Genomic DNA, 24,798 nt, shown 5'->3' with positions numbered 1-24,798 from the left:
GGGAGGGCATATAATTCTCTGTCACAGGGCACCAAAAAGTCTAGTTATGGCTCTGGTATGCATTATGTAATCTGGCAGACCATCTCTCCAACACTGGCTGGTTGGAATAGAAATCCGGTTATCTATGTGAGCAAATGACCATCAACGATTTACTCTCAAACACTAAAAAATGGACAAAAATGGTCCCCTAAACAAATTGGTTAAATTTTGGGTTTAACCAATTTGTGTAATGACCATTTTTGACCACTTTTCTAGTGTTTGGGAGCAAATGGTTAATTGACATTTGCTCCTATACATTACCAGATTTTCATTCCATCCATCCAGACTGGATAGATAGCCTGACAGATAATTGTGTAGTGTACGCCCAGGATAACTGTTAGTCATGCTTTATTTTATGGCGGCACATAAATGGGTGGACAGATCCAGGGCAAGCACTGCCCACTCATGCATAGTTGTCAACTGATGTGAAGTTCCAGGGGGCAATCTCAGTTATAAAGAGAAGTATCTGGAAATTGTCCCTAGTTAAAAAAAAAAAAATTTGATCAACTCCATTTATTTAGTATGATATCCCAGGTGATAGGATGCCGGCAGTCAGAACAACATACTTTATTAAATAACACATCTCAAACTACCATACCCAGGATTCAAACCTATAACCTGTTGAATTCTAATCAAACACCCTACCTATTGAGCTATTTGATCCTGCATAAAAATTGTGAACATTATATGAAGCTATTGGTACTTTGCAAAAAAAAAGAATCAGCATTACAACGCAGCAGATCCATGCAGTTTGCAGCCACACACTACATGTATCTGCTCAGCCACAATGCTGATTATTTCTTCACAAAGTACAAGGTGAGCTCCAAACAGAATTCTCTAGCTTAGAATTATACCTTTCTTTGCCAAACCTAGAAGTCGGGCCCCCCACCCTGGGATCCCCCAGAGGGAGGCCTGCACCGTCATGCGGCAGGCTTGTCCGTTTTGGAAGCAGGCTGATGGGCAGCCCAGGATTGCTTCAGTCTGGGCTTGGCAGGTCTGGAAACATGAGCTTGCTTTGGGTATGCCTGACCTTGGGTACGCTTTACCTGGAGGATGAAAGGGCCAAGAAAAGTACTTTTAGCCTTCTGCGTGGTAGGAGTCATACTAGGTAGGCAAGCTGTTTTAGCAGTAGCCAGATCAGCTACAATCTTATTGAGGTCTTCTCCAAAAGGAGATTCAACTGAGGCAGCACAAGGGAACTCTCATCTGGGGACAACAACTGCAGGGAGAACACATATTTTCAGATGAACATGGTAGGGCAGAAGGCTGCCTAATACTGAAGCACCCCCAAACAACAAATCAAATGCAACTTACTTGACAGAGATGTGCCTGAGCAACGGCCCTCCCCAGCCCTATCCCAAATCATACTTATTTTGCATAGGAGATACCATGGTCATGAAGATTGTTCTCCCAGGGTTAGGTTCATTCATTGCATTCTGGGTATGCTGACCCCTGTGATTTCCCCAAATGTGGGAAACTCGACTGCATTATTTGTGGTAGTGGGGGACTGTGTTTGTGCTTTCCTCTGGTCAGCTCTGGTAAAAGTCAGATTTCTTTGTCTCAGATCTTCCTCTAGCCTTGTTCTTCTTTCGAGAGTTCCCTTGTGCTGCCTCAGTTGGATCTCCTTCACTTGACAGGGGGGTGCCCGAGCAGCGACCCTCCCCAGCTCTAGCCCAACTCCTACTTAGTTGCCAGGTGAGATACTATGATCATGAAGTTGCTTCTCCCAGGGCAAGGCTCACCCATTGCACTCTGGGTGTGCTGCCCCTGCGATTTCCCCAAATGTGGGAAACTTGACTGCATAATTTGAGTTTTCCCTGGTCGGCTCTCATGTAATTCAGATCTCTTTGTCTCAGGTCTCTCTCCAGCCTAGTTTGCTGTCTGGTTCTACTTCTTTTTTCTTGAGCCCCTCCCTTCTATACCCTTGTGCACTATCCTGACTTCTCCTCCCGTCTGCTTACTTTATGCCTCCCAATGCACAATGCAAACTACGGGTAGTGCTGCAGGGCCCACACCCTTTTACTTGCTTTACAGAGCAGCTCTGGAGCTGTTACAGTGCCCAGCTGCTGCAAGAAATCAGCTTGAATGCTTCAGGGGCTGGGGAATGGCCAACATGAGCCCCACACCGAAGGAGGGTGGGGGTGCTTAATGCGAACTAGGGGTCATCCAAGCACCACAAAAGGCCTCCATGCCCTGCACGCTCCTTTTCTCTTTTCATATGCAGACGAGGGTTGAAGCCAACTTTGACCCACTGCTTGGATGACATCACCATATTCAAATCCATCTGCTGCAGGCCATCCCCCAGGAATGCTTGCACTAGTTGTTGCATTTGGTTTGTTGTTTGGGGGTGCTTCAGTATTAGGCAGCCTTCTGCCACCCCATGTTCATCTGAAAATATGTGTTCTCCCTGCAGTTGTTGTCCCCAGATGAGAGTTCCCTTGTGCTGCCTCAGTTGAATCTCCTTTACTTGACAGAGATGTGCCTGAGCAGCGGCCCTCCCCAGCCCTATCCCAAATCAAAAAAACACAAAAACTACCCACACAGGTGTGACCCTCTGTAGGAAATCAGTAGCGCTGTCCCCACCATTTATCGGAGATAATCAATAAATAATTAAAAAATGGCTAATTACTATTAAATTTTAAAACATATAAATCATATTTTATTAACATATATTGCTGCAGCAAAATTGACATACATAAAAATGCATATTGTGTATAGTGGATGCCTTTAATGTAAATGCTCCACATACACAAATGTATATACTTAATTACGTTTATTCTCTGAGGCTTGGATTTTAATAAGCTGACTTCAAAATGTCCACATAGATTAATGATAGACCAATGAGCTCGGCATTTACGGACACTGCTTGCATGAGTATGTCCTTAATTAATTAATGTCCCGAAAAAGATGTGTGCACACATATATCACTTTGAATGGATAGTTACCATGGGCGATAAGTTTTTCATTCACCTCTTTAGAACAGTCTGTTTAGGACCGTCCCAATTGGAAAGACTCCCTCTGCTGGTGCTTGTCCATTTACTGCAGAATATCTGGAGACAATATCCACGGGAATCCGTCCACAGTGCTCCGGCTCCCTCTGCTGGTGGCTAACCGCAATTGCAGGTGGACTGGCTGTTTTGTCGTAGCCAGAAGCCGGTGATCGTGTAAAACAAGCAGGAGGTGATAGTCACTGCCAGTAGGTCCTTCGAAAACGCGTTTCTCCGCCTTCCCAGTGCGTTCAGCGGCTTCCTCAGTTCGAATGACCATCATCCCAATGAACACTTTATATAGCCCCACTTATTTGAAATTCCCGCGGCCATTCGCGCATGCGCACTCAAACGTGCGTTCCAAGCCTCAGTCTCATTACAAACTTTAAATAGACTCCAGCGGCCATTTTAGCTGGTTAAAACACACGATCCAAGCCTCATTATCACACCCGGAAGTTGCATCCATCGTTCTTATTAACAATATCAGAATCAAGCCTCGTTTTAAAACATAATTATCTACAACTTCATATTCAATTATACTGAACTCTAATGCAATTTGCTCAACAAGATTACGTCACTTAGTTTAATCATAATTAATTTATCATGATTACAAGTAATCCATGTCTTATTTGACAACATCAGTACAAATATGACCGTATTTAAGAACAATATTAATACTAGTCAACACATCCTATTTTATTAGCACAGGTGATAAATATATTAAATATACTGCTCAACAGTATCATTACTCGGAAATAAAAGGGGACTAATTTTGATTATAATTTGTACTTTATAATTTATAATTTAGATCCCCACACGCCATCTTGTGGTTCAAATACATAATTACATTAAGATCGAAAATGACATCATTATAACAAATACTTTTGTTAAGGAGGTAGATCAAAACCGATATTTACATTACAAAAGTAGTCATTTACAACGATGGAAGGATAATATACCGAAGGGCCAGTTCCTTCGGATAAAAAGGAATTGTTCCACCAAAGAAGGAGCAAGAGAACAAATGGAATCTCTCTATGGGGCGTTTCTTACGCAGGGGTATCCAATATCTGTTCTTGACCAGGCTTGGAAGGAGGTGGAAAATATGGAAAGAGACCATTTATTGGATACCACCAGCAAAAATACTAGAAAGAAAAATAACAAAATGACGGATAGGACAACAATGTTTGTAACTAAGTATAATACTAGTGCATACAAGATCAAGAGGATAATTAAGAAGAACTTTTCTATTCTCAAGTTGGATGAGATGTTGAACTCCAATGTAGTCCTTAGTGAACAGGTAATATTTCGGAAGTCAGATAGTCTGAAGTCCGCACTAGCTCCAAGTTTTTTTAGGAGACCTGGGGAAAAATCCATGGCTCCAGATGCCCAAGGGGGACAAATAGATACATGGATACCCAAACCGCCATTAGGGTTCCATAAGTGTGGTAGACTAAACTGTACAACATGCAAACACACAAAAAAGAAAACCACACAATTTGTCTCATCTGTATCGGGAGAGAAATTCAATATAAAAAGTTTTCTGAATTGTAGATCCATGTATGTTATCTACGTCTTACAGTGTGGTTGTGGAGCACAGTACGTGGGGCGCACCACTCGGGCACTTCACGTTAGGTTCATGGAGCATAAAAGACAGATAGATAAAAAAGTAGGAAACACCTACCTATACCGCCATATTTTGGAATGCAATGGAGGGAAAAGTGATAATCTACAAATCATGGCAATTGAACAAGTGGCGGTAACCAGTAGAGGAGGTGATAGGTATAAAAGGTTATGTAAGAAAGAGGCTTTCTGGATCTTTAGCCTAAAAACCTTGATCCCGCAGGGTCTGAATGATACGGTTGAGTTAAATAAAATCTAAGTTCAAATGTTTAATATTTATAATATAAATATTTGATTTTTATAAATATCATTCTTGACATATAATATATGGGGGGGTGGGATAGGATATGGTTCCTTATGATGCTGGATTAAGGAGATGGAGATAACAGGATTATGTATAACAATACGAAGGGGTGTAATTATGTATTTGAACCACAAGATGGCGTGTGGGGATCTAAATTATAAATTATAAAGTACAAATTATAATCAAAATTAGTCCCCTTTTATTTCCGAGTAATGATACTGTTGAGCAGTATATTTAATATATTTATCACCTGTGCTAATAAAATAGGATGTGTTGACTAGTATTAATATTGTTCTTAAATACGGTCATATTTGTACTGATGTTGTCAAATAAGACATGGATTACTTGTAATCATGATAAATTAATTATGATTAAACTAAGTGACGTAATCTTGTTGAGCAAATTGCATTAGAGTTCAGTATAATTGAATATGAAGTTGTAGATAATTATGTTTTAAAACGAGGCTTGATTCTGATATTGTTAATAAGAACGATGGATGCAACTTCCGGGTGTGATAATGAGGCTTGGATCGTGTGTTTTAACCAGCTAAAATGGCCGCTGGAGTCTATTTAAAGTTTGTAATGAGACTGAGGCTTGGAACGCACGTTTGAGTGCGCATGCGCGAATGGCCGCGGGAATTTCAAATAAGTGGGGCTATATAAAGTGTTCATTGGGATGATGGTCATTCGAACTGAGGAAGCCACTGAACGCACTGGGAAGGCGGAGAAACGCGTTTTCGAAGGACCTACTGGCAGTGACTATCACCTCCTGCTTGTTTTACACGATCACCGGCTTCTGGCTACGACAAAACAGCCAGTCCACCTGCAATTGCGGTTAGCCACCAGCAGAGGGAGCCGGAGCACTGTGGACGGATTCCCGTGGATATTGTCTCCAGATATTCTGCAGTAAATGGACAAGCACCAGCAGAGGGAGTCTTTCCAATTGGGACGGTCCTAAACAGACTGTTCTAAAGAGGTGAATGAAAAACTTATCGCCCATGGTAACTATCCATTCAAAGTGATATATGTGTGCACACATCTTTTTCGGGACATTAATTAATTAAGGACATACTCATGCAAGCAGTGTCCGTAAATGCCGAGCTCATTGGTCTATCATTAATCTATGTGGACATTTTGAAGTCAGCTTATTAAAATCCAAGCCTCAGAGAATAAACGTAATTAAGTATATACATTTGTGTATGTGGAGCATTTACATTAAAGGCATCCACTATACACAATATGCATTTTTATGTATGTCAATTTTGCTGCAGCAATATATGTTAATAAAATATGATTTATATGTTTTAAAATTTAATAGTAATTAGCCATTTTTTAATTATTTATTGATTATCTCCGATAAATGGTGGGGACAGCGCTACTGATTTCCTACAGAGGGTCACACCTGTGTGGGTAGTTTTTGTGTTTTTTTGTTCAATATAGGGATTGCAATTATCCCTGTATCAGGAGCAGCAGTCTCCGCCATTGTCTAAAATCTCCTTGATCCAGCGGGTACTGGCGCCGGAGAGTGTATACTTCTGTCCACACAAGGTTGGTGTGTGGGCGGTTGTGTACACATCCAGTATCATCTATCCCAAATCATACTTATTTTGCATAGGAGATACTATTGTCATGAAGATTGTTCTCCCAGGGTGAGGTTCATTCATTGCATTCTGGGTATGCTGACCCCTGTGATTTCCCCAAATGTGGGAAACTCGACTGCATTATTTGTGGTAGTGGTGGACTGTGTTTGTGCTTTCCTCTGGTCAGCTCTGGTAAAAGTCAGATTTCTTTATATCAGATCTTCCTCTAGCCTTGTTCTTCTTTTGAGAGTTCCCTTGTGCTGCCTCAGTTGGATCTCCTTCACTTGAAAGGTAGTGCCCGAGCAGCGACCCTCCCCAGCTCTAGCCCAACTCCTACTAACCTGCCAGGTGAGATACTATGATCATGAAGGTGCTTCTCCCAGGGCAAGGCTCACCCATTGCACTCTGGGTGTGCTGCCCCTTGCGATTTCCCCAAATGTGGGAAACTTGACTGCATAATTTGTGTTTCCCCTGGACGGCTCTCGTATAATTCAGATCTCTTTGTCTCAGGTCTCTCTCCAGCCTAGTATGCTGTCTGTTTCCACTTCTCTTTTCTTGAGCCCATCCCTTCTATAACCTTGTGCACTATCCTGACTTCTCCTCCCGTCTGCTTACTTTGTGCCTTCCAATGCACAATGCAAACTACAGGTAGTGCTGCAGGGCCCACACCCTTTTACTTGCCTTACAGAGCAGCTCTGGAGCTGTTACAGTACCCAGCTGCTGCAAGAAATCAGCTTGAATGCTTTAGGGGCTGGGGCATGGCCAACATGAGCCCCACACCGAAGGAGGGTGGGGTTGTTTATTGCGAACTAGGGGTCATCCAAGCGTCGCAAAAGGCCGCCATGCCCTGCATATCCCTTTTCTCTTTTCATGAGCAGACGAGGGATGAAGCCAACTTTGACCCACTGCTTGGATGACATCACTTGCTGCCTTTCCAATGAAGCAAGTTTAATTTAGTAATAGGTGAAAAACCATCCCTACAAAGGTGTTAATCAGATACTTGGCTTTGTGGACACTTTTCAGAGAACAAATTTGTTAGCATAAAAATAAAGCCAGAAAATGAAGAGCTGTTTAATCACTCAATTGGATTTTTCTGCAAGCGTATTTCTTTTTCTCTGCAACCCACTGCTAAGTTGTGCTTCCTAGCTGTTCTTTTATAAAATCACTTAATCAAATCTAACTCTGATTACATCAGAGAAGGCCAGGTACCCTACACCATAAGAGGGGGTTTGAAATTTTGACTTGTCTACTTAAAGATCACCAAAATCTGATAACAAGGTAAATTACGTCCCTGGGTAGGATTGAACCACCAACCTTTTGGTTAATAACCGAACACGCTAACTGATTGCGCCACAGAGACACATTGCAAAAGCATATACTGACAAAGGCTAATAAGCATTCATCTAGAACGTTTCCTAGAAAAACTTTAAAAAGTCAATAATCTGGAGAGTTTTTGTAAGATGTTTCTTCCATCAACCAATGAAGAAACACATTGGTACTTTCCCATGATGAGTGAGTGCTTCAGGATCTCTTGCACTTACATGTGCAGCAGAGTACTGCAATGGAAGCATGCTGGGCCCATAACCCAGAGGTAGGCAGATTGAAACTATCCTCTGCTATATGCATTTTTTTTTTGTTAATTAAAGTAATTCAAAACTGGGATTGATATTTTTGCTCTTTTATTTTTACTTAAAGTACAATAACTTTTATTATTTTAATTTGTTTTAATAGTATATTGACAGTATTGTTTTCTTTCAAAAATCCACTTAATTTTCTTTACCCTATTATTCAAATGGTAATTGACAAAAACAAACTACATTGTCACCAGAAGAGCAATACAAAATGTACAAGTGATATATTAAAATCATCTTTCCAGCTTAAATTTCAATGATGCATTGGGGCAACGATTTTGTGAGAAACCTCTTCACCCTTAAATAAAGATTTTCTTAATTCCTTACCTGTGTGCTAATTAGATATCACCTTGTTTTCACATTAAACAGACTTCCACATGAGAAAGCAGCAAGGATGCAGTGGCGTTAATGTTTCCTGGTGTCAACCTGTATTATTTCAGTAGATATTGAAATGAGGATGCATCTTGCTGCCTTTCCAATGAAGCATGTTTAATTTAGTAATAGGTGAAAAACCATCCCTACAAAGGTGTTAATCAGATACTTGGCTTTGTGGACTCTTTTCAGAGAACAAATTTGTTAGCATAAAAATAAAGCCAGAAAATGAAGAGCTGTTTAATCACTCAATTGGATTTTTCTGCCAGCATATTTCTTTTTCTCTGCAACCCACTGCTAAATTGTGCTTCCTAGCTGTTTTTTTTATAAAATCACTTAATCAAATCTAACTGATTACATCAGAGTAGGCCAGGTACCCTACACCATAAGAGAGGGTTTGAAATTTTGACTTGTCTACTTAAATATCACCAAAATCTGATCACAAGGTCAATTACGTCCCTGGGTGGGATTGAACCACCAACTTTTTGGTTAATAGCCGTACACACTAACTGATTGCGCTACAGCGACACTTTGTGAAAGTACATACTGACAAAGGCTAATAAGCATTCATCTAGAACGTTTCCTAGAAAAACTTTAAATAGTCAATAATCTGGAGAGTTTTTGTAAGATGTTTCTTCCATCAACCAATGAAGAAACACATTGGTACTTTCCCATGATGAGTGAGTGCTTCAGGATCTCTTGCACTTACATGTGCAGCAGAGTACTGTAATGGAAGCATGCTGGGTCCATAACCCAGAGGTAGGCAGATTGAAATTATCCTCTGCTATATGCATTTTTTTTTGTTAATTAAAGTAATCCAAAACTGGGATTGATATTTTTGCTCTTTTTATTTTACTTAAAGTACAATAACTTTTACCTTTTTAATTTGTTTTAATAGTATATAGACAGTATTGTTTTCTTTCAAAAATCCACTTAATTTTCTTTACCCGATTATTAAAATGGTAATTGACAAAAACAAACTACATTGTCACCAGAAGAGCAATACAAAATGTACAAGTGATATATTAAAATCATCTTTCCAGCTTGAATTTCAATGATGCATTGGGGCAACGATTTTGTGAGAAACATCTTACCCTTAAATAAAGATTTTCTTAATTCCTTACCTGTGTGCTAATTAGATATCACCTTTTTTTCACATTAAACAGACTTCCACATGAGAAAGCAGCAAGGATGCAGTGGCGTTAATGTTTCCTGGTGTCAACCTGTATTATTTCAGTAGATATTGAAATGAGGATGCATCTTGCTGCCTTTCCAATGAAGCAAGTTTAATTTAGTAATAGGTGAAAAACCATCCCTACAAAGATGTTAATCCGATACTTGGCTTTGTGGACACTTTTCAGAGAATAAATTAGTTAGCATAAAAATAAAGCCAGAAAATGAAGAGCTGTTTAATCACTCAATTGGATTTTTCTGCCAGCATATTTCATTTTCTCTGCAAACCACTGCTAAATTGTGCTTCCTAGCTGTTTTTTGATAAAATCACTTAATCAAATCTAACTCTGATTACATCAGAGTAGGCCAGGTACCCTACACCATAAGAGGGGGTTTGAAATTTTGACTTGTCTACTTAAAGATCACCAAAATCTGATGACAAGGTCAATAACATCCCTGGGTGGGATTGAACCACCAACCCTTTGGTTAATAACCAAACACACTAACCGATTGCACCACAGAGACACTTTGCAAAAGTACATACTGACAAAGGCTAATAAGCATTCATCTAGAACGTTTCCTAGAAAACTTTAAAAAGTCAATAATCTGGAGAGTTTTTGTAAGATGTTTCTTCCATCAACCAATGAAGAAACACATTGGTACTTTCCCATGATGAGTGAGTGCTTCAGAATCTCTTGCACTTACATGTGCAGCAGAGTACTGCAATGGAAGCATGCTGGGCCCCTTAACCCAGAGGTAGGCAGATTGAAACTATCCTCTGCTATATGCATTTTTTTTTTGTTAATTAAAGTAATCCAAAACTGGGATTGATATTTTTGCTCTTTTATTTTTACTTAAAGTACAATAACTTTTACCATTTTAATTTGTTTTAATAGTATATTGACAGTATTGTTTTCTTTCAAAAATCCACTTAATTTTCTTTACCCTATTATTAAAATGGTAATTGACAAAAACAAACTACATTGTCACCAGAAGAGCAATACAAAATGTACAAGTGATATATTAAAATCATCTTTCCAGCTTGAATTTCAATGATGCATTGGGGCAACGATTTTGTGAGAAACATCTTCACCCTTAAATAAAGATTTTCTTAATTCCTTACCTGTGTGCTAATTAGATATCACCTTGTTTTCACATTAAACAGACTTCCACATGAGAAAGCAGCAAGGATGCAGTGGCGTTAATGTTTCCTGGTGTCAACCTGTATTATTTCAGTAGATATTGAAATGAGGATGCATCTTGCTGCCTTTCCAATAAAGCAAGTTTAATTTAGCAATAGGTGAAAAACCATCCCTACAAAGATGTTAATCAGATACTTGGCTTTGTGGACACTTTTCAGAGAACAAATTTGTTAGCATAAAAATAAAGCCAGAAAATGAAGAGCTGTTTAATCACTCAATTGGATTTTTTTGCCAGCATATTTCTTTTTCTCTGCAAACCGCTGCTAAATTGTGCTTCCTAGCTGTTTTTATAAAATCACTGAATCAAATCTAACTCTGATTACATCAGAGAAGGCCAGGTACCCTACACCATAACAGGGGTTTTTGAAATTTTGACTTGTCTACTTAAAGATCACCAAAATCTGATAACAAGGTCAATTACATCCCTGGGTGGGATTGAACCACCAACCTTTTGGTTAATAGCCGTACACACTAACTGATTGCGCCACAGCGACACTTTGCAAAAGTACATACTGACAAAGGCTAATAAGCATTCATCTAGAACGTTTCCTAGAAAAACTTTAAATAGTCAATAATCTGGAGAGTTTATGTAAGATGTTTCTTCCATCAACCAATGAAGAAACACATTGGTACTTTCCCATGATGAGTGAGTACTTCAGGATCTCTTGCAATTACATGTGCAGCAGAGTACTGTAATGGAAGCATGCTGGGTCCATAGCCCAGAGGTAGGCAGATTGAAACTATCCTCTGCTATATGCGTTTTTTTTTGTTAATTAAAGTAATCCAAAACTGGGATTGATATTTTTGCTCTTTTATTTTTACTTAAAGTACAATAACTTTTACCATTTTCATTTGTTTTAATAGTATATTGACAGTATTGTTTTCTTTCAAAAATCCACTTAATTTTCTTTACCCGATTATTAAAATGGTAATTGACAAAAACAAACTACATTGTCACCAGAAGAGCAATACAAAATGTACAAGTGATATATTAAAATCATCTTTCCAGCTTGAATTTCAATGATGCATTGGGGCAACGATTTTGTGAGAAACATCTTCACCCTTAAATAAAGATTTTCTTAATTCCTTACCTGTGTGCTAATTAGATATCACCTTGTTTTCACATTAAACAGACTTCCACATGAGAAAGCAGCAAGGATGCAGTGGCGTTAATGTTTCCTGGTGTCAACCTGTATTATTTCAGTAGATATTCAAATGAGGATGCATCTTGCTGCCTTTCCAATGAAGCAAGTTTAATTTAGTAATAGGTGAAAAACCATCCCTACAAATGTGTTAATCAGAAACTTGGCTTTGTGGACACTTTTCAGAGAACAAATTTGTTAGCATAAAAATAAAGCCAGAAAATGAAGAGCTGTTTAATCACTCAATTGGATTTTTTTGCCAGCATATTTCTTTTTCTCAGCAACCCACTGCTAAATTGTGCTTCCTAGCTGTTTTTATAAAATCACTGAATCAAATCTAACTCTGATTACATCAGAGAAGGCCAGGTACCCTACACCATAAGAGGGGGTTTGAAATTTTGACTTGTCTACATAAAGATCACCAAAATCTGATAACAAGGTCAATTACATCCCTGGGTGGGATTGAACCACCAACCTTTTGGTTAATAGCCTTACACAGTAACTGATTGCGCCACAGCAACACTTTGCAAAAGTCCATACTGACAAAGGCTAATAAGCATTCATCTAGAACGTTTCCTAGAAAACTTTAAAAAGTCAATAATCTGGAGAGTTTTTGTAAGATGTTTCTTCCATCAACCAATGAAGAAACACATTGGTACTTTCCCATGATGAGTGAGTGCTTCAGAATCTCTTGCACTTACATGTGCAGCAGAGTACTGCAATGGAAGCATGCTGGGCCCCTTAACCCAGAGGTAGGCAGATTGAAACTATCCTCTGCTATATGCATTTTTTTTTTGTTAATTAAAGTAATCCAAAACTGGGATTGATATTTTTGCTCTTTTATTTTTACTTAAAGTACAATAACTTTTACCATTTTAATTTGTTTTAATAGTATATAGACAGTATTGTTTTCTTTCAAAAATCCACTTAATTTTCTTTACCCGATTATTAAAATGGTAATTGACAAAAACAAACTACATTGTCACCAGAAGAGCAATACAAAATGTACAAGTGATATATTAAAATCATCTTTCCAGCTTGAATTTCAATGATGCATTGGGGCAACGATTTTGTGAGAAACATCTTACCCTTAAATAAAGATTTTCTTAATTCCTTACCTGTGTGCTAATTAGATATCACCTTTTTTTCACATTAAACAGACTTCCACATGAGAAAGCAGCAAGGATGCAGTGGCGTTAATGTTTCCTGGTGTCAACCTGTATTATTTCAGTAGATATTGAAATGAGGATGCATCTTGCTGCCTTTCCAATGAAGCAAGTTTAATTTAGTAATAGGTGAAAAACCATCCCTACAAAGATGTTAATCCGATACTTGGCTTTGTGGACACTTTTCAGAGAATAAATTAGTTAGCATAAAAATAAAGCCAGAAAATGAAGAGCTGTTTAATCACTCAATTGGATTTTTCTGCCAGCATATTTCATTTTCTCTGCAAACCACTGCTAAATTGTGCTTCCTAGCTGTTTTTTGATAAAATCACTTAATCAAATCTAACTCTGATTACATCAGAGTAGGCCAGGTACCCTACACCATAAGAGGGGGTTTGAAATTTTGACTTGTCTACTTAAAGATCACCAAAATCTGATGACAAGGTCAATAACATCCCTGGGTGGGATTGAACCACCAACCCTTTGGTTAATAACCAAACACACTAACCGATTGCACCACAGAGACACTTTGCAAAAGTACATACTGACAAAGGCTAATAAGCATTCATCTAGAACGTTTCCTAGAAAACTTTAAAAAGTCAATAATCTGGAGAGTTTTTGTAAGATGTTTCTTCCATCAACCAATGAAGAAACACATTGGTACTTTCCCATGATGAGTGAGTACTTCAGGATCTCTTGCAATTACATGTGCAGCAGAGTACTGTAATGGAAGCATGCTGGGTCCATAGCCCAGAGGTAGGCAGATTGAAACTATCCTCTGCTATATGCGTTTTTTTTTGTTAATTAAAGTAATCCAAAACTGGGATTGATATTTTTGCTCTTTTATTTTTACTTAAAGTACAATAACTTTTACCATTTTCATTTGTTTTAATAGTATATTGACAGTATTGTTTTCTTTCAAAAATCCACTTAATTTTCTTTACCCGATTATTAAAATGGTAATTGACAAAAACAAACTACATTGTCACCAGAAGAGCAATACAAAATGTACAAGTGATATATTAAAATCATCTTTCCAGCTTGAATTTCAATGATGCATTGGGGCAACGATTTTGTGAGAAACATCTTCACCCTTAAATAAAGATTTTCTTAATTCCTTACCTGTGTGCTAATTAGATATCACCTTGTTTTCACATTAAACAGACTTCCACATGAGAAAGCAGCAAGGATGCAGTGGCGTTAATGTTTCCTGGTGTCAACCTGTATTATTTCAGTAGATATTCAAATGAGGATGCATCTTGCTGCCTTTCCAATGAAGCAAGTTTAATTTAGTAATAGGTGAAAAACCATCCCTACAAATGTGTTAATCAGAAACTTGGCTTTGTGGACACTTTTCAGAGAACAAATTTGTTAGCATAAAAATAAAGCCAGAAAATGAAGAGCTGTTTAATCACTCAATTGGATTTTTTTGCCAGCATATTTCTTTTTCTCAGCAACCCACTGCTAAATTGTGCTTCCTAGCTGTTTTTATAAAATCACTGAATCAAATCTAACTCTGATTACATCAGAGAAGGCCAGGTACCCTACACCATAAGAGGGGGTTTGAAATTTTGACTTGTCTACATAAAGATCACCAAAATCTGATAACAAGGTCAATTACATCCCTGGGTGGGATTGAACCACCAACCTTTTGGTTAATAGCCTTACACAGTAACTGATTGCGCCACAGCAACACTTTGCAAAAGTCCATACTGACAAAGGCTAATAAGCATTCATCTAGAACGTTTCCTAGAAAACTTTAAAAAGTCAATAATCTGGAGAGTTTTTGTAAGATGTTTCTTCCATCAACCAATGAAGAAACACATTGGTACTTTCCCATGATGAGTGAGTGCTTCAGAATCTCTTGCACTTACATGTGCAGCAGAGTACTGCAATGGAAGCATGCTGGGCCCCTTAACCCAGAGGTAGGCAGATTGAAACTATCCTCTGCTATATGCATTTTTTTTTTGTTAATTAAAGTAATCCAAAACTGGGATTGATATTTTTGCTCTTTTATTTTTACTTAAAGTACAATAACTTTTACCATTTTAATTTGTTTTAATAGTATATAGACAGTATTGTTTTCTTTCAAAAATCCACTTAATTTTCTTTACCCGATTATTAAAATGGTAATTGACAAAAACAAACTACATTGTCACCAGAAGAGCAATACAAAATGTACAAGTGATATATTAAAATCATCTTTCCAGCTTGAATTTCAATGATGCATTGGGGCAACGATTTTGTGAGAAACATCTTACCCTTAAATAAAGATTTTCTTAATTCCTTACCTGTGTGCTAATTAGATATCACCTTTTTTTCACATTAAACAGACTTCCACATGAGAAAGCAGCAAGGATGCAGTGGCGTTAATGTTTCCTGGTGTCAACCTGTATTATTTCAGTAGATATTGAAATGAGGATGCATCTTGCTGCCTTTCCAATGAAGCAAGTTTAATTTAGTAATAGGTGAAAAACCATCCCTACAAAGATGTTAATCCGATACTTGGCTTTGTGGACACTTTTCAGAGAATAAATTAGTTAGCATAAAAATAAAGCCAGAAAATGAAGAGCTGTTTAATCACTCAATTGGATTTTTCTGCCAGCATATTTCATTTTCTCTGCAAACCACTGCTAAATTGTGCTTCCTAGCTGTTTTTTGATAAAATCACTTAATCAAATCTAACTCTGATTACATCAGAGTAGGCCAGGTACCCTACACCATAAGAGGGGGTTTGAAATTTTGACTTGTCTACTTAAAGATCACCAAAATCTGATGACAAGGTCAATAACATCCCTGGGTGGGATTGAACCACCAACCCTTTGGTTAATAACCAAACACACTAACCGATTGCACCACAGAGACACTTTGCAAAAGTACATACTGACAAAGGCTAATAAGCATTCATCTAGAACGTTTCCTAGAAAACTTTAAAAAGTCAATAATCTGGAGAGTTTTTGTAAGATGTTTCTTCCATCAACCAATGAAGAAACACATTGGTACTTTCCCATGATGAGTGAGTGCTTCAGAATCTCTTGCACTTACATGTGCAGCAGAGTACTGCAATGGAAGCATGCTGGGCCCCTTAACCCAGAGGTAGGCAGATTGAAACTATCCTCTGCTATATGCATTTTTTTTTTGTTAATTAAAGTAATCCAAAACTGGGATTGATATTTTTGCTCTTTTATTTTTACTTAAAGTACAATAACTTTTACCATTTTAATTTGTTTTAATAGTATATTGACAGTATTGTTTTCTTTCAAAAATCCACTTAATTTTCTTTACCCTATTATTAAAATGGTAATTGACAAAAACAAACTACATTGTCACCAGAAGAGCAATACAAAATGTACAAGTGATATATTAAAATCATCTTTCCAGCTTGAATTTCAATGATGCATTGGGGCAACGATTTTGTGAGAAACATCTTCACCCTTAAATAAAGATTTTCTTAATTCCTTACCTGTGTGCTAATTAGATATCACCTTGTTTTCACATTAAACAGACTTCCACATGAGAAAGCAGCAAGGATGCAGTGGCGTTAATGTTTCCTGGTGTCAACCTGTATTATTTCAGTAGATATTGAAATGAGGATGCATCTTGCTGCCTTTCCAATAAAGCAAGTTTAATTTAGCAATAGGTGAAAAACCATCCCTACAAAGATGTTAATCAGATACTTGGCTTTGTGGACACTTTTCAGAGAACAAATTTGTTAGCATAAAAATAAAGCCAGAAAATGAAGAGCTGTTTAATCACTCAATTGGATTTTTTTGCCAGCATATTTCTTTTTCTCTGCAAACCGCTGCTAAATTGTGCTTCCTAGCTGTTTTTATAAAATCACTGAATCAAATCTAACTCTGATTACATCAGAGAAGGCCAGGTACCCTACACCATAACAGGGGTTTTTGAAATTTTGACTTGTCTACTTAAAGATCACCAAAATCTGATAACAAGGTCAATTACATCCCTGGGTGGGATTGAACCACCAACCTTTTGGTTAATAGCCGTACACACTAACTGATTGCGCCACAGCGACACTTTGCAAAAGTACATACTGACAAAGGCTAATAAGCATTCATCTAGAACGTTTCCTAGAAAAACTTTAAATAGTCAATAATCTGGAGAGTTTATGTAAGATGTTTCTTCCATCAACCAATGAAGAAACACATTGGTACTTTCCCATGATGAGTGAGTACTTCAGGATCTCTTGCAATTACATGTGCAGCAGAGTACTGTAATGGAAGCATGCTGGGTCCATAGCCCAGAGGTAGGCAGATTGAAACTATCCTCTGCTATATGCGTTTTTTTTTGTTAATTAAAGTAATCCAAAACTGGGATTGATATTTTTGCTCTTTTATTTTTACTTAAAGTACAATAACTTTTACCATTTTCATTTGTTTTAATAGTATATTGACAGTATTGTTTTCTTTCAAAAATCCACTTAATTTTCTTTACCCGATTATTAAAATGGTAATTGACAAAAACAAACTACATTGTCACCAGAAGAGCAATACAAAATGTACAAGTGATATATTAAAATCATCTTTCCAGCTTGAATTTCAATGATGCATTGGGGCAACGATTTTGTGAGAAACATCTTCACCCTTAAATAAAGATTTTCTTAATTCCTTACCTGTGTGCTAATTAGATATCACCTTGTTTTCACATTAAACAGACTTCCACATGAGAAAGCAGCAAGGATGCAGTGGCGTTAATGTTTCCTGGTGTCAACCTGTATTATTTCAGTAGATATTCAAATGAGGATGCATCTTGCTGCCTTTCCAATGAAGCAAGTTTAATTTAGTAATAGGTGAAAAACCATCCCTACAAATGTGTTAATCAGAAACTTGGCTTTGTGGACACTTTTCAGAGAACAAATTTGTTAGCATAAAAATAAAGCCAGAAAATGAAGAGCTGTTTAATCACTCAATTGGATTTTTTTGCCAGCATATTTCTTTTTCTCAGCAACCCACTGCTAAATTGTGCTTCCTAGCTGTTTTTATAAAATCACTGAATCAAATCTAACTCTGATTACATCAGAGAAGGCCAGGTACCCTACACCATAAGAGGGGGTTTGAAATTTTGACTTGTCTACATAAAGATCACCAAAATCTGATAACAAGGTCAATTACATCCCTGGGTGGGATTGAACCACCAACCTTTTGGTTAATAGCCTTACACAGTAACTGATTGCGCCACAGCAACACTTTGCAAAAGTCCATACTGACAAAGGCTAATAAGCATTCATCTAGAACGTTTCCTAGAAAACTTTAAAAAGTCAATAATCTGGAGAGTTTTTGTAAGATGTTTCTTCCATCAACCAATGAAGAAACACATTGGTACTTTCCCATGATGAGTGAGTGCTTCAGAATCTCTTGCACTTACATGTGCAGCAGAGTACTGCAATGGAAGCATGCTGGGCCCCTTAACCCAGAGGTAGGCAGATTGAAACTATCCTCTGCTATATGCATTTTTTTTTTGTTAATTAAAGTAATCCAAAACTGGGATTGATATTTTTGCTCTTTTATTTTTACTTAAAGTACAATAACTTTTACCATTTTAATTTGTTTTAATAGTATATTGACAGTATTGTTTTCTTTCAAAAATCCACTTAATTTTCTTTACCCTATTATTAAAATGGTAATTGACAAAAACAAACTACATTGTCACCAGAAGAGCAATACAAAATGTACAAGTGATATATTAAAATCATCTTTCCAGCTTGAATTTCAATGATGCATTGGGGCAACGATTTTGTGAGAAACATCTTCACCCTTAAATAAAGATTTTCTTAATTCCTTACCTGTGTGCTAATTAGATATCACCTTGTTTTCACATTAAACAGACTTCCACATGAGAAAGCAGCAAGGATGCAGTGGCGTTAATGTTTCCTGGTGTCAACCTGTATTATTTCAGTAGATATTGAAATGAGGATGCATCTTGCTGCCTTTCCAATAAAGCAAGTTTAATTTAGCAATAGGTGAAAAACCATCCCTACAAAGATGTTAATCAGATACTTGGCTTTGTGGACACTTTTCAGAGAACAAATTTGTTAGCATAAAAATAAAGCCAGAAAATGAAGAGCTGTTTAATCACTCAATTGGATTTTTTTGCCAGCATATTTCTTTTTCTCTGCAAACCGCTGCTAAATTGTGCTTCCTAGCTGTTTTTATAAAATCACTGAATCAAATCTAACTCTGATTACATCAGAGAAGGCCAGGTACCCTACACCATAACAGGGGTTTTTGAAATTTTGACTTGTCTACTTAAAGATCACCAAAATCTGATAACAAGGTCAATTACATCCCTGGGTGGGATTGAACCACCAACCTTTTGGTTAATAGCCGTACACACTAACTGATTGCGCCACAGCGACACTTTGCAAAAGTACATACTGACAAAGGCTAATAAGCATTCATCTAGAACGTTTCCTAGAAAAACTTTAAATAGTCAATAATCTGGAGAGTTTATGTAAGATGTTTCTTCCATCAACCAATGAAGAAACACATTGGTACTTTCCCATGATGAGTGAGTGCTTCAGGATCTCTTGCACTTACATGTGCAGCAGAGTACTGTAATGGAAGCATGCTGGGTCCATAACCCAGAGGTAGGCAGATTGAAACTATCCTCTGCTATATGCATTTTTTTTTGTTAATTAAAGTAATCCAAAACTGGGATTGATATTTTTGCTCTTTTATTTTTACTTAAAGTACAATAACTTTTACCATTTTCATTTGTTTTAATAGTATATTGACAGTATTGTTTTCTTTCAAAAATCCACTTAATTTTCTTTACCCGATTATTAAAATGGTAATTGACAAAAACAAACTACATTGTCACCAGAAGAGCAATACAAAATGTACAAGTGATATATTAAAATCATCTTTCCAGCTTGAATTTCAATGATGCATTGGGGCAACGATTTTGTGAGAAACATCTTCACCCTTAAATAAAGATTTTCTTAATTCCTTACCTGTGTGCTAATTAGATATCACCTTGTTTTCACATTAAACAGACTTCCACATGAGAAAGCAGCAAGGATGCAGTGGCGTTAATGTTTCCTGGTGTCAACCTGTATTATTTCAGTAGATATTCAAATGAGGATGCATCTTGCTGCCTTTCCAATGAAGCAAGTTTAATTTAGTAATAGGTGAAAAACCATCCCTACAAATGTGTTAATCAGAAACTTGGCTTTGTGGACACTTTTCAGAGAACAAATTTGTTAGCATAAAAATAAAGCCAGAAAATGAAGAGCTGTTTAATCACTCAATTGGATTTTTTTGCCAGCATATTTCTTTTTCTCAGCAACCCACTGCTAAATTGTGCTTCCTAGCTGTTTTTATAAAATCACTGAATCAAATCTAACTCTGATTACATCAGAGAAGGCCAGGTACCCTACACCATAAGAGGGGGTTTGAAATTTTGACTTGTCTACATAAAGATCACCAAAATCTGATAACAAGGTCAATTACATCCCTGGGTGGGATTGAACCACCAACCTTTTGGTTAATAGCCTTACACAGTAACTGATTGCGCCACAGCAACACTTTGCGAAAGTCCATACTGACAAAGGCTAATAAGCATTCATCTAGAACGATTCCTAGAAACATTTTAAAAAGTCAATAATGTGGAGAGTTTTTGTAAGATGTTTCTTCCATCAACCAATGAAGAAACACATTGGTACTTTCCCATGATGAGTGAGTGCTTCAGGATCTCTTGCACTTACATGTGCAGCAGAGTACTGTAATGGAAGCATGCTGGGTCCATAACCCAGAGGTAGGCAGATTGAAACTATCCTCTGCTATATGCATTTTTTTTTGTTAATTAAAGTAATCCAAAACTGGGATTGATATTTTTGCTCTTTTATTTTTACTTAAAGTACAATAACTTTTACCATTTTAATTTGTTTTAATAGTATATTGACAGTATTGTTTTCTTTCAAAAATCCAATTAATTTTCTTTACCCGATTATTAAAATGGTAATTGACAAAAACAAACTACATTGTCACCAGAAGAGCAATACAAAATGTACAAATGATATATTAAAATCATCTTTCCAGCTTGAATTTAAATGATGCATTGGGGCAACGATTTTGTGAGAAACATCTTCACCCTTAAATAAAGATTTTCTTAATTCCTTACCTGTGTGCTAATTAGATATCACCTTGTTTTCACATTAAACAGACTTCCACATGAGAAAGCAGCAAGGATGCAGTGGCGTTAATGTTTCCTGGTGTCAACCTGTATTATTTCAGTAGATATTGAAATGAGGATGCATCTTGTTGCCTTTCCAATGAAGCAAGTTTAATTTAGTAATAGGTGAAAAACCATCCCTACAAAGATGTTAATCAGATACTTGGCTTTGTGGACACTTTTCAGAGAACAAATTTGTTAGCATAAAAATAAAGCCAGAAAATGAAGAGCTATTTAATCACTCAATTGGATTTTTTTGCCAGCATATTTCTTTTTCTCTGCAACCCACTGCTAAATTGTGCTTCCTAGCTGTTTTTATAAAATCACTGAATCAAATCTAACTCTGATTACATCAGAGAAGGCCAGGTACCCTACACCATAACAGGGGTTTTCGAAATTTTGACTTGTCTACATAAAGATCACCAAAATCTGATAACGAGGTCAATTACGTCCCTGGGTGGGATTGAACCACCAACCTTTTGGTTAATAGCCTTACACAGTAACTGATTGCACCACAGCAACACTTTGCAAAAGTCCATACTGACAAAGGCTAATAAGCATTCATCTAGAACGATTCCTAGAAACATTTTAAAAAGTCAATAATGTGGAGAGTTTTTGTAAGATGTTTCTTCCATCAACCAATGAAGAAACACATTGGTACTTTCCCATGATGAGTGAGTGCTTCAGGATCTCTTGCACTTACATGTGCAGCAGAGTACTGTAATGGAAGCATGCTGGGTCCATAACCCAGAGGTAGGCAGATTGAAACTATCCTCTGCTATATGCATTTTTTTTTTGTTAATTAAAGTAATCCAAAACTGGGATTGATATTTTTGCTCTTTTATTTTTACTTAAAGTACAATAACTTTTACCATTTTAATTTGTTTTAATAGTATATTGACAATATTGTTTTCTTTCAAAAATCCACTTAATTTTCTTTACCCGATTATTAAAATGGTAATTGACAAAAACAAACTACATTATCACCAGAAGAGCAATATAAAATGTTCAAGTAATATATTAAAATCATCTTTCCAGCTTGGATTTCAATGATGCATTGGGGCAACGATTTTGTGAGAAACATCTTCACCCTTAAATAAAGATTTTCTTAATTCCTTACCTGTGTGCTAATTAGATATCACCTTGTTTTCACATTAAACAGACTTCCACATGAGAAAACAGCAAAGATGCAGTGGCGTTAATGTTTCATGGTGTCAACCTGTATTATTTCCGTAGATATTGAAATGAGGATGCATCTTGCTGCCTTTCCAATGAAGCAAGTTTAATTTAGTAATAGGTGAAAAACCATCCCTACAAAGATGTTAATCAGATACTTGGCTTTGTGGACACTTTTCAGAGAACAAATTTGTTATCATAAAAATAAAGCCAGAAAATGAAGAGCTGTTTAATCACTCAATTGGATTTTTCTGCCAGCATTTTTCTTTTTCTCTGCAACTCACTGCTAAATTGTGCTTCCTAGCTGTTTTTTTTATAAAATCACTTAATCAAATCTAACTCTGATTACATCAGAGAAGGCCAGGTACCCTACACCATAAGAGGGGGTTTGCAATTTTGACTTGTCTACTTAAATATCACCAAAATCTGATCACAAGGTCAATCACGTCCCTGGGTGGGATTGAACCACCAACCTTTTGATTAATAGCTGAACACACTAACCGATTGCGCCACAGAGACACTTTGCAAAAAGTAAATACTGACAAAGACTAATAAGCATTCATCTAGAACGTTTCCTAGAAAAACTTTAAAAAGTCAATAATCTGGAGAGTTTTTGTAAGATGTTTCTTCCAGCAACCAATGAAGAAACACATTGGTACTTTCGCATGATGAGTGAGTGCTTCAGGATCTCTTGCACTTACATGTGCAGCAGAGTACTGTAATGGAAGCATGCTGGGTCCATAACCCAGAGGTAGGCAGATTGAAACTATCCTTTGCTATATGCATATTTTTTTGTTCATTAAAGTAATCCAAAACTGGGATTGATATTTTAGCTTTTATTTTTACTTAAAGTACAATAACTTTTACCATTTTAATTTGTTTTAATAGTATATTGACAGTATTGTTTTCTTTCAAAAATCCACTTAATTTTCTTTACCCTATTATTAAAATGGTAATTGACAAAAACAAACTACATTGTCACCAGAAGAGCAATACAAAATGTACAAGTGATATATTAAAATCATCTTTCCAGCTTGAATTTCAATGATGCATTGGGGCAACGATTTTGTGAGAAACATCTTCACCCTTAAATAAAGATTTTCTTAATTCCTTACCTGTGTGCTAATTAGATATCACCTTGTTTTCACATTAAACAGACTTCCACATGAGAAAGCAGCAAGGATGCAGTGGCGTTAATGTTTCCTGGTGTCAACCTGTATTATTTCAGTAGATATTGAAATGAGGATGCATCTTGCTGCCTTTCCAATGAAGCAAGTTTAATTTAGTAATAGGTGAAAAACCATCCCTACAAAGATGTTAATCAGATATTTGGCTTTGTGGACACTTTTCAGAGAACAAATTTGTTAGCATAAAAGTAAAGCCAGAAAATGAAGAGCTGTTTAATCACTCAATTGGATTTTTTTGCCAGCATATTTCTTTTTCTCTGCAAACCACTGCTAAATTGTGCTTCCTAGCTGTTTTTATAAAATCACTGAATCAAATCTAACTCTGATTACATCAGAGAAGGCCAGGTACCCTACACCATAAGAGGGGTTTTTGAAATTTTGACTTGTCTACTTAAAGATCACCAAAATCTGATAACAAGGTCAATTACGTCCCTGGGTGGGATTGAACCACCAACCTTTTGGTTAATAGCCTTACACACTAACTGATTGCGCCACAGCGACACTTTGCAAAAGTACATACTGACAAAGGCTGATAAGCATTCATCTAGAACGTTTCCAAGAAAAACTTTAAATAGTCAATAATCTGGAGAGTTTTTGTAAGATGTTTCTTCCATCAACCAATGAAGAAACACATTGGTACTTTCCCATGATGAGTGAGTGCTTCAGGATCTCTTGCAATTACATGTGCAGCAGAGTACTGTAATGGAAGCATGCTGGGTCCATAGCCCAGAGGTAGGCAGATTGAAACTATCCTCTGCTATATGCATTTTTTTTTGTTAATTAAAGTAATCCAAAACTGGGATTGATATTTTTGCTCTTTTATTTTTACTTAAAGTACAATAACTTTTACCATTTTAATTTGTTTTAATAGTATATTGACAGTATTGTTTTCTTTCAAAAATCCACTTAATTTTCTTTACCCGATTATTAAAATGGTAATTGACAAAAATAAACTGATGAGGATACTACTGCAGTCTTTGTTTCGTCTGTACCCGCTGAAAGAGCAGCAAAAGTTGGAGATCTTGAT

At 36.8% G+C, this 24,798-nt stretch overlaps 4 non-coding genes across 4 annotated transcripts; all 4 read left to right on the top strand.

Moving 5' to 3' along the window:
* Nucleotides 1-1,403: 1,403 nt before the first annotated feature.
* LOC135009431 (U1 spliceosomal RNA) lies at nucleotides 1,404-1,567 on the top strand. Its single transcript, XR_010208973.1, has one exon. It is a non-coding gene; the product is annotated as a U1 spliceosomal RNA (small nuclear RNA).
* A 152-nt stretch (nucleotides 1,568-1,719) lies between these two features.
* Nucleotides 1,720-1,882, top strand: LOC135009684 (U1 spliceosomal RNA). Its single transcript, XR_010209203.1, has one exon. It is a non-coding gene; the product is annotated as a U1 spliceosomal RNA (small nuclear RNA).
* A 4,665-nt stretch (nucleotides 1,883-6,547) lies between these two features.
* Nucleotides 6,548-6,711, top strand: LOC135009462 (U1 spliceosomal RNA). Its single transcript, XR_010209004.1, has one exon. It is a non-coding gene; the product is annotated as a U1 spliceosomal RNA (small nuclear RNA).
* A 151-nt stretch (nucleotides 6,712-6,862) lies between these two features.
* On the top strand, nucleotides 6,863-7,026 carry LOC135009555 (U1 spliceosomal RNA). Its single transcript, XR_010209094.1, has one exon. It is a non-coding gene; the product is annotated as a U1 spliceosomal RNA (small nuclear RNA).
* Nucleotides 7,027-24,798: the final 17,772 nt, after the last annotated feature.

The sequence above is a fragment of the Pseudophryne corroboree genome, unplaced genomic scaffold (assembly GCF_028390025.1).
Source record: "Pseudophryne corroboree isolate aPseCor3 unplaced genomic scaffold, aPseCor3.hap2 scaffold_227, whole genome shotgun sequence".
Lineage (NCBI taxonomy): Eukaryota > Metazoa > Chordata > Amphibia > Anura > Myobatrachidae > Pseudophryne > Pseudophryne corroboree.
The sequence above is the reverse complement of the archived record's forward strand: the minus strand, read 5'-3'. Positions and strand labels throughout refer to the sequence as shown.